Below are 20667 nucleotides of genomic sequence, written 5' to 3'. Positions count from 1 at the left end.
CAGGTAAGGTCAACCACGTAGAGTGGGTGGCTTCACTGACATCTAGTTATAGTGGCCAGTGTTCAGGGAGCATAAATCAGTTACAGTTTGGAGAGGAAAGGTTATTATTGGATTATATGATCACAGGAAAATGAGGAGATATGACTTAGATAAAAAGGACCTCTCATAAAAGAGGACAGTTAATTATACACAGAATTTGTCTAAATGTGTAAATGTAAAAGTGAAAATAAAGTTAGATAAATTTTTTTCTTAATTTGTTTTCCTGACAAGTGATTGGCAAAGTAAAATATTGTATAATATTATATAAAGATGGGCTCTACTTAGCAATGATGATTTCAAATTCTAAATAACCACTAAAATATTTAAAGGATAAATCATTATAAAAAAAAGTTTAATTAATCAGTAGTTGCAATATAATGGACTAAATATGCTTAATAAAGCTAAATTGAGATAGGAAAAGAAGAAACATTGAATTTTAGAGATAATAAATAGAAAAAGGATGGGGAGAGGGACAGGTTTTGTATTAATCATATTAATAGTCACATTAAATTCAAATATGTCAATTAAAAGACAGATAAGAATTGATAGTGAAGTAATCAAATATATTCTGTTTATAAGAAAAATAATTTAATATAAATATTACATAAATTATGAAATGTTTTACCAGCATAATGACACATTTAGAAGGATAGAAAGTGTTGATCATGGTGGTATATTCCTGTACTCTCACCAATCAGGAAGCACAGGCAGGAAGACTACATATTTGAGGTCAGCTAGAGCTCTGTCATGTCATGAATTCTAGGTTACTCTGACCTACCTACCAAAACTATCTCAAAAAGCAAAAAAACAGACAATGTGTAGAAAAATATGCAATGTAAAAAATACCTATAAAAATTTGAAGCAGCATTTTGATATTTGAAATATCAGTTTTATAATAGGGAATATTCTAAGGAATAAATATCACTAAAATACATGAAGCCAAACCTGTTGCTTGAAAGAATAGACAAATTTACAGTTGCTAAGCTAATATTATCTCACTTGCTAACAGAACACACAGAAAATAATTAAAATGATTATCTGTTCATACACCATCAACCAAATTAACCTCATGTTCATAAAATAACTCAATGAATTCAGAAAACATACTTCTGTAAGTTGAACACGGAATATTCACTATTAAGAATAAACTTGTTATTAACCCACCCTACAAAAAAATTTAAAGGACATAAATCAAACTACAATTAAATCACTACTGGAAATAAAGTAGAAATCAAGGCCAGAAAAGCATCCAACATTAACAGATGTCTAGAAGTAACACATGACTTTTTACTTGTGACTGAACTACCCAAAACTACTCCCAGGTGTGGAGATTTGCTGTAAGACTTTAGCACTCAACATATAAACTGACCTAAGCTTTGATTTATTACAGTGAAATGACATACACATAAAATTGGCAAAGCAAAAAGGAAAATGGTTTGAAATTCACAAAAAGTAAGGGCAGGCTTCCAATAGCATACCCCAGGGCATCCCCTGGTATGAACCATCTGCAGTTAAGGATTATTTTGAATTCTGTGAGTTGGGAAGATCTTCAGAACTCAGGGGTCAGTACACTCTACATAGCATGCACCTGAACTCCAGGCTCTCAAAGAGAAAACCAATAGTCCAATTCACAAAGCTCATACAAACTGTCGAGATACTATAAGTGACTTTCATCATTTATGACATACAGATGATCATCATTTTCATAATATCACATTGCTTGACATGAGCCAAATGTAACCTTCCAAGTAAGATTTTTCCCTTTATTAACACTTTTCTGCAATATAACCCAAAAATCAAAAAAGAATCTTTGAGAAAAACATAAAAATGTATTTAAGTGAATGACAATGAACATCAATGCCTTATAATGTAGAATGTGTACTCAAAGCCATACTAGAGACAGATCAAAGTATTTATAACAGAACAGCAAGGATAATATACTAAATTCTGAATATTCTAAGAAAACATCATTGATTACATCAAGAAGTGAATTTAAGAAGATATAACACATTATTAATTAAATCAATTTAATTTCTATATACTAACAAGGAAATAAAAGTAAAATAAACTGATACAACACCAGTCTTAAAACATAAAGCAATGCATTCAGCAAACTATAAGTAAAACCTTTTTCATTTAAAACTGAAAAATACTACAGAGATAAATTCATAAAGACATTAAAATGGAAAACTTTACTATATTTATAAATTGACAGGTACAATATTACAAAAACACATGAATTGACTTTTTTAAGGTATGAATCAGTGTCAGTTAGATTTCCAGCAGGAATTATGTAGAAATTGACTAATTATAAAATCATTATAAATGAACATGGCTACAGGTCTATAAGTAACTGATTTCAGGTTTAACGTAAACTTAATCTTAAACATAGTAGATAATGTACTATAAGTTTAAATGTATGAACTAAAGGAACACTACAGAGGATAAATAAGTAATCATACCCAGACTGGGAGACGGCTCAGATTGTAAGGGATTTCTGCACAAGCATGAGGACTTCCTAACTTCATTCCCTAGTCCTCACATAAAAGCCTGGTCTGACTGTGTTCCTGTAGCCTCAGCAGTGTGATATGTATGTAAGGGGAGTCAAAGGCTCATGGGGTGGCTAGCCAGCAGCCTAGTCCACAAACATTAAGCTTTCCAGTTAAGTGACAGACCTTGTCTCATGGGGTAAGTAGAAAGTCATAGGACAGAATACTTGGTATCCTCCCCTGGCCTCTGGTGGTCAACACACACACACACACACACACACACACACACACATGCACACACGCACGCATGTGTGCACACATGCATAAATCACCACACCCCTATACAAAGAACAATTAGATAGACCCATGTATGATTATTTAATTTTTGATCAGGCCCTCAAGAAATTTCAAGCAGCAATGATGTGATAACCATGAAAGTAGCAAACATACATATTCATACTTTTAATTTATCATTGTGAAAATAATTTACAGACTTTTAATATTGATCAAAAATATAAAAATCTATCTATGTGGTATGCAAAGGTATCCCTTGGAACAAATACATGCACAGCTCATGAATAATTTAAATCATGAGTAAAATGCACTTTACTTAAATTAAGAGAATCTATTGTAATAAATAATATCAAGATATTTAAGGTAAAACTATAAGGAGCAACTTCTAAGTCACATAGAATATTTATGCACATACATGTATAACAATGTATATATTTGCATCTTCATGTTTGAGCAAACAGGATATACAATATTCACAAACATGAGAATAAGGTCATAAACAAAGCAGCTTGGCAATTTTATTCGATTCACAGAAGTTAAAGTCTGTCTATATCAAAAACGCCAGGGATTCCAACCTCCTATTACCTTCTTATTTGAACTGACATTCTACGATTAGATTCTTAATCTTATCAAAAGTGATTAAGAGTCTCACTTAATTTCTACATACCTTATCAACGGTAACACTTATTATGAACAAACTGATATGTAACTCTGGGTTCCTAAATCAAGTAGCTCCACACAAAATGGATCTGAGGAAGAGAATAAACTTTTTTCATGGCCCATATGAGTTAACTGACTTCCTAAAAGAAGTGTTAGAATCAAATTCCTTCTGTATTTAGAAGATAGCTTGATAATTTGAATTCTTACTTACAGTGAAACTTGTGACAGTTAGTGATTATTTTAAGAAAAGATGTTATAGTCCTACTTAAATAGTATATGATAACATAAAAAATAGGGTTAGTCAACCAGGAAAATAATATTCAAGGCAGGAACTGAACTTGATAGTTGAGAGAAATTTTACTGATGCTTTATGAAGCAGCAGATTTGCAAACTGCATGGGATGAGTGTTTTGCAGCATCTATTTCCTGCTAAGTGGTTGAAGTTATGAACACCAGTTCTGACAATGTTAGTGAAAGCAGAAATGCACTTATTTAAAAATAGAAAGAAAAACTATAAGCAAGAGGAACTGTAAGACAGATAAAGAAAAAGAAAATCCTCAAAGCGTGAGAATTTGATATCAGTTGGCAGGATGTTAACTGTGAGAACACAGCTCATTTGTCCCTTTATTCACTCAGTACTTTTCCAGTATCTAGCATGCTTCATATATGGTTCTAGGTTCTACTAATAAGAGATATTGTAGTAATCAGTTGAGCTCATACCTTAGGGAGAGAACAAGACAACAATTTAACAACAATAGTAATAATAATAATGTTATGGATTGTATGGACACTCAAAATTGATATATTTCAGTGTATTGAAATGAAGTCACTTAAATGACATTGATTGGGCGACAGACATACAGAATTGTCAAAAAAAATGTCATTTGAGCTGTTACTAAAAAGAAATCTGAACAAGACGATGGGGTATGTTGATAATTAAAAAAAAAAAAAAGTAAGGAATCTTCAAACTACAATTTGTCCCACCTGCAAGATGTGCTAGGGTAACTGGTGCAGTACTTGTGGGATTGGCCAGCCAATGACTGGTCCAACTTGAGGCCCACACCGAGTTGCCCCCCTACCACACACACAATGTTCCAGTTAGACAAAATTTGTTTAAGAAAATAGAGATGAGCAAATTCAAAGTTCTCAATATGTCTTGAATACAAGAGAGCCTCAGACATTACTATAAGTTGACAAAATCTGCACTACTGGCATTTGAGCTAGACTGATGAGGAGAGCCCCTCTGAAATGCAGAATGCTCAGCAGTATCCCTGGTTCCTCCCCACAGGATTTCAGGGGCAATCTCACATGCATCCCTAGCTTCCAAATTATAAATTTTCTTCAGATGTTTTATGTGTACATGAGGAAAATGAAACAAAATTACCTTCTCTTCCCTCCCTCTTCCCACTCTCACGAGCCACTGAGATAACAACAATATAAAGAATAGGTGTGGCCAGAAGGTGCAAGGTACAAGTCAATGTAGGACAGGCCCTAGAGAACATTAGTTGCCTCTCATTGTAGTGATGTGAGTGAGGAAACCGAATAAGATCCATTAGGTTTACTATGCATATGTTGAGTTAATTAGGCTCATAATTATAAAAATTAACACATTGGGCGATTATCTTGCAACAATATAGTCTAATGATGTTAATAATAACTATATATTAACCTGGATATTCAACATATTTGATTTGAATTGATCCTTTTACTGTATAAATATTGCAGAGAACTTTTGTGTTAATATGTAATGTTTAAAAGAATTTCTGTCAGAGTATATCACAAAAGAAAAGGCAGAAAGAAAGAACCAAAAACTAAGGAGGGAGAAGGACTGTGAAATGTTATCTTCTAAGCATGGCACAACCGATGTAGTTATGACCTCACATGAGGCTGACTACAGAGGATCTACAAAAGACTCAGCCTATCCTCAGTCAGTCATGTATCAGGAAGGACCTAATTAGGGCCCTAGCTACCTTGCTAAACTATTGGCTACTAATGGATTCTGAAAAAGGGATCCTGTGGATAGTTCTAAGCTCACAGATCCTGGTTAAAATCACTGAGTCTTGAACATAACAACAACAGGTCATGAATGTGGGAAGGGGACCTGTATGGAGACTAACAGAGTTGAGAGGGAAACTGAGGTTGTTATAATAATCAAAATTCACATTTCATGTGTATGGTAGTTTCAAAGAACAAACTCAATAAAATGAGTAGGAGAGAGAGAGGGGATGATGATGCTGGTATGACTGGTATGACACAGCTAAGCCCTTTGTATTCTTCATTCTCTTCTAATGGAATAGGATGCTAAACAGCATCAATTAAACATATACTAAAGGTCAGAGAATGAGCCAGATGTTGGGAGTCCAATAATGCATCACATAATTCCTACACCCTCAATGAATGTGATACTCAGCATGTCTGACAGGCATGAAATTTATGACCCTAAACTTATGTGCCAGATGATAATATCAGAGTATGGGAACATGGTTATCCTGCTTTATTTCTACCACAAAGAACTACAAATATAAAGAAGACAAAATTATTACCATTAATGTCAGTTCTAAGTTGCACTTAAGGGGTCCTTCAGATTTTGTAGGGATTTTCATGGAATAGGTAAAATGGATGCAAAACTTAATTCTTTACAAGACAGCAAGGACTTCAACTCAGCTGTTTTATGGCCATCTGGGAGTGCAAAACAGGGATTATAGACTCTGATATCCTATCTTCATTGACCTCTAACCTGAAGCACAAGATTGTTACTCTAACATGTTTTTATTTTCCTGCCCCTCCTCTTCTCTGTTACTCCAGGCTCTGCTTCCTGATTGTCTTATAACTGCATATGACCATATAATGTGTTCAGGAGATGGAATGTGAACCAGCATGTTATGAGAGAGATCTTGAATTGCTTTTGTTTGACATCTTTTTTCATCCTTTCGCCATCAACCATGAAATGGGCATTCTCAGATTAGGCAATCTCTAGACATCTAATTTTGGTTTGAAGTAAGGTCACTACTTAATTGGCAATCCTTTAAGAATTGTAGTCTAACAACTCTTTAAGATTATATACACATATAGATATATATGTATGTATAACTTTTGATCTTCTAGTATGCAGAACATATAGCCCCATGCTTTGTACTTAATGCACTTAATAGCCAATCAATTCTAAGAGTCATGGTATTCTTAAGCAAGGAAATATTTTTATATCTGCACTTCCTCTATCTAATGCCATTTCTTATATATTTACAAGGCAAAAGGCTATGTATAATGATATTTTCAATTTCTTGCCCAGCAAGTTTTTATAAAGTTGAGTTCTTTTGTCAATTTCAAGTACTTAAATATCTACTGAATTCATATTTCACTGTTTAATATGAAAGACAAATTTATATTTCATTGTTCAATTCCTTGCAGGGGGAATTACTTGCTATTAATCGTAGTTTTCTGTGACTTACACTATTTCCATTATAGAAATGTTTTAAACATGTGAGTTTCTTCCTTTTAATCCAGCTTTAATCCGCTAACAATTTGGAGCTGAAGTCTAATTCTGATGCATAAAAAGATAAAACTTTTGTACTGGCTCACATAATCTACCGCAGGAAACAGTCCATCATTCAATTAGACATACTATTGTCTTGCTAGACACTAAGTATCATCTGCTTCTTTCATCAAGGAAGTTTGTTCTTGTTATATACTTGCAATACTTTTTAATGTCAATCATCCTCTTCTGAAATATAATTGCACGCCTCTCAGCCTCACCAAGCATTGTACGCTCCTTCAGTGACAAATTAGACAACTTCTCTATAATTTTGCTTAAGATCATGCATGCATCAATTCTGAATTTTCTGAATCCTCATAAATTAATTTTGCACCTCATTCCACATAATCAGAAACTTGTGGTATTTAATAACCAAAATGGAGTTTGTTTCAAAAATAATATACCTTTCTACATAAACTAAATACATTTTGAAGCAAAATGACTCATTTTTACCTTCCAACTTTTATAACCCTGTAGCTAGAGGGCTTCTCTCCAGGTTCCACCAAGCCCCGCAGTCCCACAATCCACGTATAAAATAATCACTCAGATGCTTATATTACTTATAAACTGTATGGCCGTGGCAGGCTTCGTGATAACTGTTCTTATATCTTAAATTAACCCATTTCTATAAATCTATACCTTGCCACATGGCTGGTGGCTTACCGGTGTCTTTACATGCTGCTTGTCCTGGTGGTGGCTGCAGTGTCTCTCCTGCTTCTTCCTGTTTCCCCAATTCTCCTCTCTCTTTGTCCCGCCTATACTTCCTGCCTAGTCACTGGCCATCAGTGTTTTATTTATATAGAGTGATATCCATAGCATAACCCCAATCAATTAAGCTACAATCAATTAAGTACTCACTGTTTTTTGCAATTTCAATTATTTGAGCCTATAGTTCTTCTAAGTGGCACATGCCACAGATCCACTTTTTTTAAATAGAGAATGGTAGAAATAACTAAATTCTTCATACTGTAAAAAGATATCAACACTAAAATGCTAAAATGCCTGACTCTAATATAATTTAGCATTAAATAGATTTTTAAATTCTGACTTCTCTGTACTAATTGTCCATTTTATTATATCCAGTATCAAATATTGAATCACTTGGGATAGCTAGTTATCTGCAAGGGAGTCCATATTCTCTCAAACAAAGAGTTTTTTACTATGATCAATGAAGCTGTTGTGTCTTTATTGCCTAATTATCAGAACTGCTTGATTTGGGGAGATCTCCTGCTGCCTGGCAAAACATTTGGTTGCTTGTTTTCCAGATCTACCATCACTGAGCACAATTGCTCTTCATCTTACCCAGTTACACTTCCTTCATCATCCTTCCTATACCTTTATCTGTTTTAATTGGAACGACTAACAAAAAATAACTCTTGGTAGCAAGTTATTCTGACATCTCAGAACTGTTTCTTAATAATGGAAAAAAATCAATTTTTATATAGTTACACATGATACAGCATACAACTATAATTCTCTTTGCGAAAGACATACATGTAAGCAGCTTTGTTTTCTAAAAAGACAAACATAGTTAAAAACTCCCTTTTTCATTTGTGCTCCTGCTATTATTAACATAACTCTCCATCTCTTACCTTCCACTCTGAGTTACAACAGTTACTGATTTGCTTTGATGCACTGGAATATCAGTTATTTAACAATGGTAAAATTCACAAACACAATAGAATGCATGGGGCTAGAGAGAGCTCTCAGTAGGAAAGAACTTGTCTAGCATACACAAAGCTCTGAATTCTGTCTCCAGTATAGAAATAAAAAGAAAATCATTAACATGGGCAGTTAGACTCTACATCACTTACCTTAGCATCATTTAATTAATGCAACACAAAGCTTAGAACATTATTAAGGCATTAATGTGACTTAAACTGTTTTCAGAAAACACATCTCAAGTTATCATTACAGTAGATATGAAGTGGGATATTGTAGATGAATTAGATATTGTAGATGAAATGCCCATCTTTAATAGACAATTATTAAAATGAAATTATACAAAAGATAATTTTCTAAAACTATTAATTTATGCCAATTTCAACTGTATTTGGTAACAGATGTGAAAACATTTATATATCTACCATGCTTGAACCTAGAAATGATGATTAAAAACCATGTACTCCCCTTTAACCGTGACTTAAAGGGGAGTCATGGCATTATAATAAACAGAATGATAATTAATGTCTAAAATTCTGAATTATAGAAAAATGGTAACCTTTAATATAAATTCATTACTTACACAATTAAAAAAAATTCTAGACAGGGTTTCTCTGTGTAGCCTTAGCTGTCCTGGTACTTACTCTGTAGAAGAGGCTGTCCTCAAACTCAGAGAGATCTACCTGTTTCTGCCTGCTAAGTGCTGAGATTAAAGGTGTGTGCCACCACTGCCCAGCTAAATACACAAATATTATTAAATACCTACTTACTTTATACTGGACTTGCATAGATCCTCTTCATAGTAAGTGTCCTAATTACATTCATGTTGCTGTGAAAAAGTATACAATGTAAGCATGTAGTCCAGTGTGGCAGGCAAGTCCTGGAAGCAGGATTTTGAGATTGCTGGTCACATTGCATCCATAGTCAGGAAGTAAAGACAGCAAATGCGCATGTTCATCCCGCTTTCTCCTTCTATGCAGTCCAGGTCCCAAGTCCAAGGAAAGATGCTTACCACATTTGTGTTGGTTCTTCTACTGTCCTTAACCAAGATAATCCTCCTCAAGATAATCTCTCAGAGGGATGTCTAAATTTGCCAACCTAATCTAAATAATGCCCCACTGGTGTGCATGGAGGCTTGATTCCTAGTTGATTTTGAGTCCTATCAGATTGAAAACCAACACTAACAACTACAGTGGGAGGTAGAAGAAAAGTTCATGGCTAAGGGTGTAGCTCAGTAAATGAAACATACAAGGATAAGGACTTGAGTAAAAACCCCCGAGTACACACACACACACACACACACACACAAAAAAAAAAAAAAAATACTGATGCAGAATAGCATGTCTGTAAACTCATTGCTTCTAAGCAGAGATAGAAGACAGAGACAGGACACTTACAAGAACCTCAAACCTAGCTACTTTAGCATAAACAGTAAGACAAACAAAAAGCCAAAGGAGGCCTTGCCTCAGGAAAAAAAAAAAAAGGTGTATTATAGAAACCAATTTCAAGATCAATCTGACCTCAACATGCTCCCACAATCATAAACTCACACACACACACACACACACACACACACACACACACACACACACAAAGTGACAGCCCATGCTGGAGAGGATGTGGAGCAAGGAGAACATTCCTTCACTGTTGGTGGGAGTGCAAACCTTTAAAGACACTATGGAAACCAGTGTAGCAGTTTCTCAGAAAACTGGGAATCAACCTACCAAAAGATCCAGCTATATTGCTCTTGGGTATATACCCAAAGGATGCTCAATCAGACCACAAGGACATTTGCTCAACTAAGCTCATACCAGCTTTATTTACAATAGCCAGAATCTGGATAAAACCTAGATGCTCCTCAACTGAAGAATGGATAAAGAAAATGTGGTACATTTACACAATGGAGAATTACTCAACTGTTAAAAACAAGGACACCAGGAAATTTGAAGGCAAATGGATAAAACTAGAAACAATCATTCTGAGTTAGGTAACCCAACCTAGAAAGACAAACATGGTATAAATTCACTCATAAGTGGATATTAGCTGTAAAATAAAGGATAACTATGCTACAGTCCACAGACCCAGAGAGACTAGGTAACTAGGAAGGTTCACAGGGGACACTCAGATCTCCCTGGGAAGGGGAAATAGACGAGTTTTCATGAGTGGACTAAGGGAGGGTGGGGATTGGAACATCGCCAGTCAGGTTGTGGGGAGCCAGAGGAGGAGAGTCCTGAAAGAGACTACTGGAAGTGGGGGGTGCCTTTCGGGGTCAGGTAAAAACCTGGCCCAAGGGAATCTCTCTGGAATCCACAAGGATGAGCCCAGCTAAGACTCCAAGCAATAGCTGATCTGTAGCCTAAACTGGCCATCTCCTGTGATCAGATTGATGCCTAGCCCAAATTTCCTCAGAGAGGCTTCATCCAGCAGCTGATGAAAACAGATACAGACTCACAGACAAACATTAGATGGAGTGCAAGGTATCCTGCCGAAGAGGAGAAAAGAGTATAGGAGCCAGAGGGTTCAAGGACATCATAAGAAAACTCACAGAATCAACTAACCTGGACTCACAGGGACTCACAGGGTCTGACAGAGACTGAACTGACAACCAGAGAGCCAACATGGAACTGACCTAGGCACCATGCATGTGTGTTACAGTTGTGTAGTTTTGTCCTTTTGTGGGACTCCTAGCAGTGAGAACATGGACTGACTCTGACTCTTTTACAGGCTTTTGGGACCCTACTCTTCATACTGGGATGCCTTACCCAGCCTTAGTACATGCAAAAGTGCTTAGTCTTAGGGAAGGGATGGACTGGGAGGAAAGAAAGGAGGAGAAAATACAGCTGGGATATTAAATAAATGAATAAATTTATTATTAAAAAATCAAAGCTGGTAGAAAGTGTTCAGTGTGAGAAACAGTGAGAGGCTAGAGGTGCAAGACATAATGAGCATTACACATTGCAAGTGAGGCAGCCAGACAGTGAACAGGCTCAGGATTTAACTGTGAGGTCAGAAACAAAGTGTACCTTCTGTGTGTATGACCTAGAAAAGTCACAGCAGATGTCTCCTACTGCCCCCCCCCACAACACTGACAGAGCATGCCACATAAAAAATTAAATAAATAAAAGCAACACCGTGCTTGAAGTTGAAGCAGAGAGTGCTTTCTTCTCAAGGTGTCGATCCAGCATGTGCCACTGACCAAGCCATTTCTTTGTACTCTCTGTGAAGGAAAATGACCATCTTCAGAATATATCTGCAGTTTTGAAAGAGTGATTTGGAGCTGAAATGTATTACATGTTTAATTATGTCAAGTAGACATTTCTCTGAAGTTTCATTATAATTACTCTACTTACCTTCTGAAATGTTTCCAGGCTAGTTGTGGTGTTTCTCTTTTTATACCTGACCATTGTGAATCAAACATTCTTTGCTGTTAAGTATCTTCTATTTCAGATGATATGTATATTTTCATAATTTTTAGAGCAAACAAAAACAATAGCTATTCAGTTGGACCATAGTAAAATATTGTCAGGAACATGGTTATGTGTGTGTATGGTTATGCATTTATTTTTTTAAATGAAGTTAATAGAGTTTCTTATGCAGAATATAACAGAAATGAGACAAAAGATTTTTATCTGATTAGCTGGAATGATGGTATGATGGGTAATCTTAATTGTCAATTACAAATTTATGGGATGTAGAGTTGCCCCGGAAACAAATCCCTGGACATTGCTTATAAGGGAAATTCTGGGTTAAGTTAAAGGATGTGGAAAAGCACACTCTAAAATGTAGGCATCGCCATTCCATGAGTCAGAGTCTAGGAATGAATTAGAAATGAAAAAGGGCATTAAGAACCTGCATTCTTCTCTTCCTGGTTCCTGACTGTTAAGTGCAATTGCCTCAACCTCCTGACACCACAATGTCCCCTACATGACAGGTTCTGCCTTCACACCATGAGCTTAAATAAACAGCTCTTCAAGGTGCTTCTTCAGGGTATTATTATCACAGCAAGAATACAGATAACAAACAGGTATGATGCTTATTCTTTAGTATAGGAATTATTAAGAACCATGTTAAAAGACAGAAGTGTACACATGCTAGATGTAAGGTAAATAGATTTAAGAGATATACAGGAGTTTCCCTGTAGCTAATATGTGGAGAGATTGAACAGGTAAAGTAATTATATATAAGTTTGTAGTTCAGGAGACAGAATTGAACTTGATTTGAAAATCTATGAACCATAAGAAATAGAAGCTATTTAAAGGGAAAGTTGGAGGGATGTGACAATAGTCACCTAAAGGTAGAGAAAATGCCTTGTATCTCAGTTACAACTTCTGTTCCTGTGATACAACACCAGGACCAAAAGCAAAATAGGGAGAAAGAGCTTATTTTATCTTACAGTTCCATGTCACAGACTTTCACTGAAGGTAGGCAGGGCAGGAACCCAACAAGGCAGAAACTGATGCAAAGGCCATGAAGAACTGCTGCTGCTTACTGGCTTGTTCCTCATGGCTTGCTCAGCCTGCTTTATTATGCTACCCAGAACACCTGCTCGGGGTGGCACTACCCACAGTGAACTTAGCCTTCTACATCAATTATTAATTTAAAAAATGCTATACAGAGTTGTCTACATGAAAATCTCATGGTGGCATTTTCTCAGTTGAGAATTTCTCTTCCCAGATGAATATGGCTTGTTGACACAAAACTAACCAGCACAACCACGTTAATCCAGAAATACTGAAATTTTAGAAGGTGGCTAGGGGGAAGGTAAATTAGTCTTCTGAGAAATGTGGCAGAGTCACACAGCTCCTCTCAGGGTAACTCTCGATTTAAATGAAATATAAAGTTGACACCAGACATTGCACTTTTTAGCCATATCCATATATATCCTGCAGCCTTTGATGGAAAAGTAACACTAATTATACAAATGAACATCATACACATGTATGCTGGTATCAGACTAGAAATTAGGGTCACACCCACGGTGGAGAGTGAGCAGGGCCTAATGAAAGCATCTTTATCCTCTAGTACCAGTCTGTTTGGGTTTGTTTTCTATGGAAGAAACCGACTCAGACTTTTCTTTTGTTTCTTATTATATTTTACTAGAGGCTGCTAGGTTTACTTTTATGTGAGGCAGGAATATTATTGTAATTTTCAAACTTGGAAAAGTGGTATTTGTCAAAATACATATAGATGAAATTAGTCTGCTTTGTCAAGAGTAAGAAAACATGGGAATAATACTCTAATTACTGATTCTTTAAACTAGGACTGGTCTCAGTCTCTCCTATCTTCTCTGGTTCAAAAACAGTTCATCATGCAAACTTCCATTTAGCCAGGAAGTTCTCCTGAACAGACGGCTTCACTTTATTCCCTAGACCTTATGAATCTAATACAATCTGAATTTGTTAATATTTTAAATGATGACATGTTATTATTTACAGACATTTATAAAATTCAGTTAGAGCAATTGAAAGAAAGACAAAAATCTATAATTGAAGTGAGATTTAAAATTAATAAACTGGAACTAAGGGCTGAATATTTAATAAGAATAATGGACTAATATAGACATTTCAACCACATTAAGAAAGTTTTGCGCCGGGCGGTGGTGGCGCACACCTTTAATCCCAGCACTTGGGAGGCAGAGGCAGGTGGATCTCTGTGAGTTCGAGGCCAGCCTGGGCTACCAAGTGAGCTCCAGGAAAGGCGCAAAGCTACACAGAGGAACCCTGTCTCGAAAAAAAAAAAAAAAAAAAAAAAAAAAAAAAAAAAAAAAAAAAAAAAGAAAGTTTTGCTAGAGGTAACTCACAATGTAGCGACTGAAATGAGTTGTCAAATATTTAGATACAAACCATATATTTCCTACTTAATAAGTTCAATTAAGCTTAGATGTTTTCAGCAAGCCAAATACTAGGCCAAAATGGACATCAAGGAGATGGTGAAATCTATCAGTTCACCATATAACGTAGTGTCTCAGCAAAGGAAGGCTAAGTTCTTTTAAGTATAACAACCTGACACCCTGAGCAGAAATATAGAAGGACACATGTTAATTATGATGTAGTGAATGGGGAATGTTCTAAAGTACAAAACCTATAGAATATATTTAAAGAAAAATTGACAAAAAATATTATGGTGGTTGAAATTATTGACGAATCATGAACAGAAGTAAGTATAGTTTTTACTTATTTATTAATTCGTTCATTTTCTGTGTCTGTGCCTGTGTTATATGTGCAGTGTTGGTGGGGATGCCGGAGGACATCAGGAGTATGCTCTACCATTCTCCACAATGCTCTCTAAGGCAACTGAACATGGCTTCTATAAAGGTGTTTGAGGTTCCAGCTCAGACCATCACATTTGCCCACTGTGGCGTCTCTCCAGTCCCTAATGTGTGCTTCATAACATAACCGAGGAGATATGATACAAGAAAGAGAAAGGTGGGTGAAATGAGATTATTGGGAGCTTCAGAGGTAGTACAGGAAGTAGGTACTGCAAGTGTGTTCCCATACAAAACAGTAACACGGAAGTGCACATCTATAAATAGTCTGGTGACCTTTATGCTAATTCTCAAAATTATAATGAATTGAGTATTTCTGGTTTTCACCTCTTAAATATTTATATTACAGCATAAGAGATCAATTCCTGAGAAATAAGAGTTATAATCTCTTGTGCTCTGTGGATCCTCAGCAGCGAGTCCTGCATGTGGTGTGTCAACTTCACTTAATGGACACATGTTTTATTTAATAAATGCACAAGTGAAAACATCACCAATCAATGTATTTTGGTGGAAGAAAAAGATACTAAACAAATAGAATGCAATATATTTTGAGATTGTTTCTAGATATATCTATGTGCTACTATATCTTGCAGCCATTGATTATTAACTATGTTATTATTTATGATTTTAAAAAGTTAAGTTGTGGAAAAGATGGGAGGTGCTCCCTCCTCCATTGCGTTCATCTATCCACAGCACCAAACAGGCTCTGCTTACTTGTCATACAACGCTGATATGTGCTGTAGTGGCCGGACATTGGCCTCCAGGGTGTTATTTTTCACAAGGCAATCTTAAGTCAGTAAGCAAAAACAGGACACAATTTTGCTTCCATTGAATTTGAATTTCAGATTCTTAGGGAATTCTATTTGTAATTCACAGGATGTGAATTTGTAAGTCACCCTACTAGGGAAAAAAAAATGGCCTTTTTTTTTTTCTATGTGTTAGGCAGCCCCAATATCACACTTTTACATCACCTCCATTTACACTTTCCCTTGGCTATTCTGTTCACTTGATGACCAAATCACAAATTTCCTCTCCTTTCTAAATCTGTGATTCAGTCTGCATTCATTTTAATTCAAGTATGAGTATAATTTCACAACACAGATCAATTATCTCCTCATTAGGATTCAACTCACTGCTCTGTCCTGATTCTCTAACTCGCTAACTGCTTTCCCTTTCTAATTTTCATATTGTCCAAATCTGGTAAACATAGAAATACCCTACTCTTGGTCCATGCAAGGTGTTTATGATATTTTTCCATTCTTTTCATGCTACTTAATTCTAAAGATTTTTTTTATTGACAGTAGATTCTTCTCTCATACAATGCACCCCTATCACAGTGTCTCCTCCGTGGTGACATTTTATTTGTGCTCTAAAAAATAAAGCTTGCCTGGGGATCAGAGGACAAAGCCAGCCACAGCATTAAACATAGAGGCCAGGCAATGGTAGCACATGCCTTTAATCCTAGCATTTGGGAGTCAGAGATTCATCCAGATCTCTGTGAGTTCAAGACCACCTGGGAACAGAGCCAGGTGTGTTGGCACACACCTTTAATCCCAGCACTAGTTAATCATAGAGGTCTGGAGGTCTGTACAGACAGACAAGAAGTGATAGAGCTGGTCAGAAAGAGGAAGTGGTGTAGCTGGGCAGAGAGAGGAAGTAAGATGGCAGGACACATTTTTATCAGAAATAACTTTTAAAATATCTATATGTGCCCCTTCTTCATTGTGCTAAAGTTTTATAGTTTTGTTAGTCATTTTCAATATAAATTAGGAATTCTATTTTCTTTACATGCCCTCCTGTCCTCTTACACTAATTTTGTTTTCACAGATTTTTGTCTTCATAGCCTTACATAGTATGTTACATATGTATTTGCTTTTTTTGTCATCTGTTGGACTGCAGGCTACCCAGGGAGCAATTTTAGACTATTTACTATGCTGTAGGATCCCACAGTATGTGATATAATTTAAGTGTTCAGTAAGTACTTTTCAATGCCATTAATGCTAAGGAATTCCTTCACTTGCTAAATAAGTACATTATACTCCTATCCTAAGATGAGTCTTAGCCTGTCTTTTCTCATAGGTTTCTTGTTTGCTTGATTCTAGTGTCATTTATGCTTTATATTAATCCCTTTTAGCACTGATTACTTTTGTGAAAAGAACATTGCAGCTTTAGATATTAGATATCTCTACTTGCATGTGCTAGCTTTATGTAAAATAGCATGTATAAACTATGTTCTTCCTATGAAATTTCAAAGATCCATGGCACTTATTCTATGGTAATATTATTACTATTCCCAAATGGTAAATTATTATTCAAATTCATGATATTGCATTTTAACACGAGTTTTTTCTCTCATGTTATAATAGAAGTTATATACGATCAACATATATCTAGTCTTCAACTCAATCAGAGATCCAAGAAGGAAACCATATGACCCGAGTAAGCAGGAAGTACAAACAAGTGACTTCCAAAAAAGGTGAGAAATGACAGAGAGCTGGCTGCCTGGACAGTCACCTAAGCTTCCTCTGCAGTGTTGAGGCATTCATCTTCAGCCTATAGGCCTAGCATATCGGACAGACTTATCTATGAAGCAGGATATTCTGAAGGGCCTTCCTACCATGTTTTGGTATGGTTTGGAAATCCTTTCTTTTGTGTCCTACTTGTCCATTTGGACAGTAAAACTGTCAGCAGTGGAGGCAAGGCCACTTTCTTGCCCAGTGGCTAACTTTTGCCACACAGAAAGTAAACTTATTTCTTTCCTGTGTCTCTGATGCAGCTGAAGACTAGATAGTGATAGTTATAGTTATAGTTTTCCTTGTTAACAAATTCAGAAAAGAAACTTAATAAAGAAGTGTAAAGTGTGTAAGTTTAAAAGACATCAAAAATTAGTTTTCAGTTAGTAATACAAGTTAAGGTAGGAAGTGAATTAGGTACACTACTTTGGACTCACCAAAATAGGATAAATAAAGGAGTATTTTCTCTGAATTTGTCAAATTTTAATGGACTAGATTTTGTTGGTGTAATTATTGCCTGTATATGTTGTATATGGTTATTGTACCTATATATAGTTTTCTTATATTAGTTATAACATTCTTTTGTTATTTTAAACAAAAAAGGGGAAATGTGGTGATATTGTTGTTTGTACTCTTAGCAAATAAATGTTGCCTGAAGATCAGAGGACAGATCCAACCACTAGGTTAAATATAGAAGCAAGGCAATGGTGGCACACACTTTTAATCCTAGCACTCAGAAGGCAGAGGCAGAGATCCATCTGGATTTCTGTGAGTTCAAGGCCATGCTGGGCTAGAAGCAATTAGTCCAGTCTAAAAGAGAAACAGAGCTAGGCAGTGGTGGCACACACCTTTAATTCTAGCACTTAGAATCACACTGCTTAGCTGGTGGTGGTGGCGCACGCCTTTAATCCCAGCACTTCGAAGGCAGAGGCAGGCGGATCTCTGTGAGTTCGAGGCCAGCCTGGGCTACCAAGTGAGTTCCAGGAAAGGCGCAAAGCTACACAGAGAAACCCTATCTCAAAAAAACAAAAACAAAAAATAATAATAATAAAAATAAAAAAAAATAAAAATAGAATCATACTGCTGTGGAACATCATTATGTATGCTGTGAATGCATGCTGCTCTGATTGGTTGATAAATAAAATGCTGACTGGCCGGTAGCAAGGCAAGATGTATAGTTGGGATAAGCAGACAAGGAGAATTCTCGAAGAGGAACGCTGAGTCAGGAGTCACCAGCCAGACACAGAGGAAGCAAGATAACAAGGCAGAACTGAGAAAAGGTACCAAGCTACATGGCTAAACATAAATAAGCATTATGGGTTAATTTAAGTGTAAGAGCTAGTCAGTAATAAGCTTGAGCTAATGGCCATACAGTTCAAAATTAATATAAGCCTTTGTGTGTTTATTGGGTTCTGAGTGGCTGCAGACTGGGCAGAACACAGGAAAACTTCCAACTACTTCACATATCTTTAATCTCAGCACTAGGAAGGTTGAGACAAGAAGTGATATGGCTGGGCAGAGAAAGGCAGAGAAAGGTGTGAGGAAACAGGAACTCTTACTCTTTCAGGCTGAAGAATTGGTAAGATAAGAGGTGGTGGCTGTGGCTTGCTCTGCTTCTCTGATCTTTTTGCTTTCACCCTGAAAAAAAAATCATCATATATCTAACTCTTTTGAGATTCTTCAGAATTGTTAGCATTTTGAATCACAAAAAGAAGCTACTCAATAAGTGTTTATGGAACATAGAATTTTAGAGATAAATTATAAATACCAACTCTAGAGGTATAACATCATTTTTGTACTCACCATTACAGAAACTAAAATATCAAATCACTATTACAAGGAAAACCAATGAGCAAATACAAACACAATGGAAATAAGAAAAGGTCAAAGTTCCTAAATTACCAGATCAATGAAGTCACAGCAACCTTTCCATCTCCCCTTGTTAATCCATATTCCAAAAAAGTAGTTGGCCACAAATATGGATAGATTTTTTTTCTATATTTAGGCTGGTCAATTAAGATGACTGCTTTTGCTAAAAGCTCAGGAGGCCTCAACCCTATACAAATAACTAAGGAATGTTGGGAGCAGGAGAAAGTCTTCCCCAAGCAAAAGTGTACCAATTTGTTATCCCATAACAATGGTCAGTCATAAAAACATACATACAAATAACATTATACAAACTGAGCAGGTTTATATTTAGGAATGCTTGCATGTATGCATGCATGCGTGCATGCATGCATATGTGTGTGTGTGTGTGTGTGTGTGTGTGTGTGTGTGTGTGTAATAATCAAGTAAGTAACAAAAAGAGACCATGAATTTGAAAGGAATGTTTGGATGGAGAAAAGAGAATGGAGAAATGTAATTATTTTATAATCTCAAAAACTAAAAAGTTTTAAAAAAAAGATTACAGTACATGTACATAATAGAATTTTATTGAGCCATAACAAATTGCATAATTATATAATTTGAAGGACAATGGATGGAACTAGAGATGACCACATTGATATTAAGTTAAATCAACATGACTCAGAAAAAAGAAAATATGTGTGACCTAGTAGCCTGTTTACTTCAACCCATGGCATTATTCATCTAAACCTTGGCTTTCTGATGGCAAGATTGGCAAATTTGGAAAGATCATACTAGACAGTAAGAGAGCTGGTGAAGAATAACATAACTAAACAGAAATATGTTTAACTCAATGTCATGGTTGATAAGAGATGCTCACAGAAGATCAAACCAAGGAAAAAAACAGCATCTATTCGACGGAGGAATTCTGGGCACAATGCCAGATTGCAATAGTGATATGGAAGAGATACTGCGGGACAGAGAGACATTTGATGGTCTTTTAAAAGTAAGGAATAATCACACAACATCCATCAAATTCTCTCCTCTTATGACCAAACCTTAATAAGCACAGTTTGTGCTTAGAAGAGAAAGTGTAAGCAGAATCCACGCTACAGTCCCTGACAGTATTAAACGCACACAGTATATTTGTTAAGGAAGGAGTCTGGAGTGTCCACAAGCCCTGTGTCATTTTGAGATGTTGTTAGAGAACTCACATTACTATATTGTCCTGTAAAGACCATACATACACGATGGCCCTCACTCACAAGGTTCTTGCACCAAGAGACTATCTTGAGACCATGACAACTTTGGTCCTGTGAGCAATTAGTCACTTTTGCTAAACAGCTTGGCAATGCTACTCCTGTACCCA

This window comes from Peromyscus leucopus, chromosome 12, assembly GCF_004664715.2.
Source record: "Peromyscus leucopus breed LL Stock chromosome 12, UCI_PerLeu_2.1, whole genome shotgun sequence".
In the NCBI taxonomy this organism is placed as follows: domain Eukaryota; kingdom Metazoa; phylum Chordata; class Mammalia; order Rodentia; family Cricetidae; genus Peromyscus; species Peromyscus leucopus.
This window is presented reverse-complemented; position numbering follows the sequence as displayed.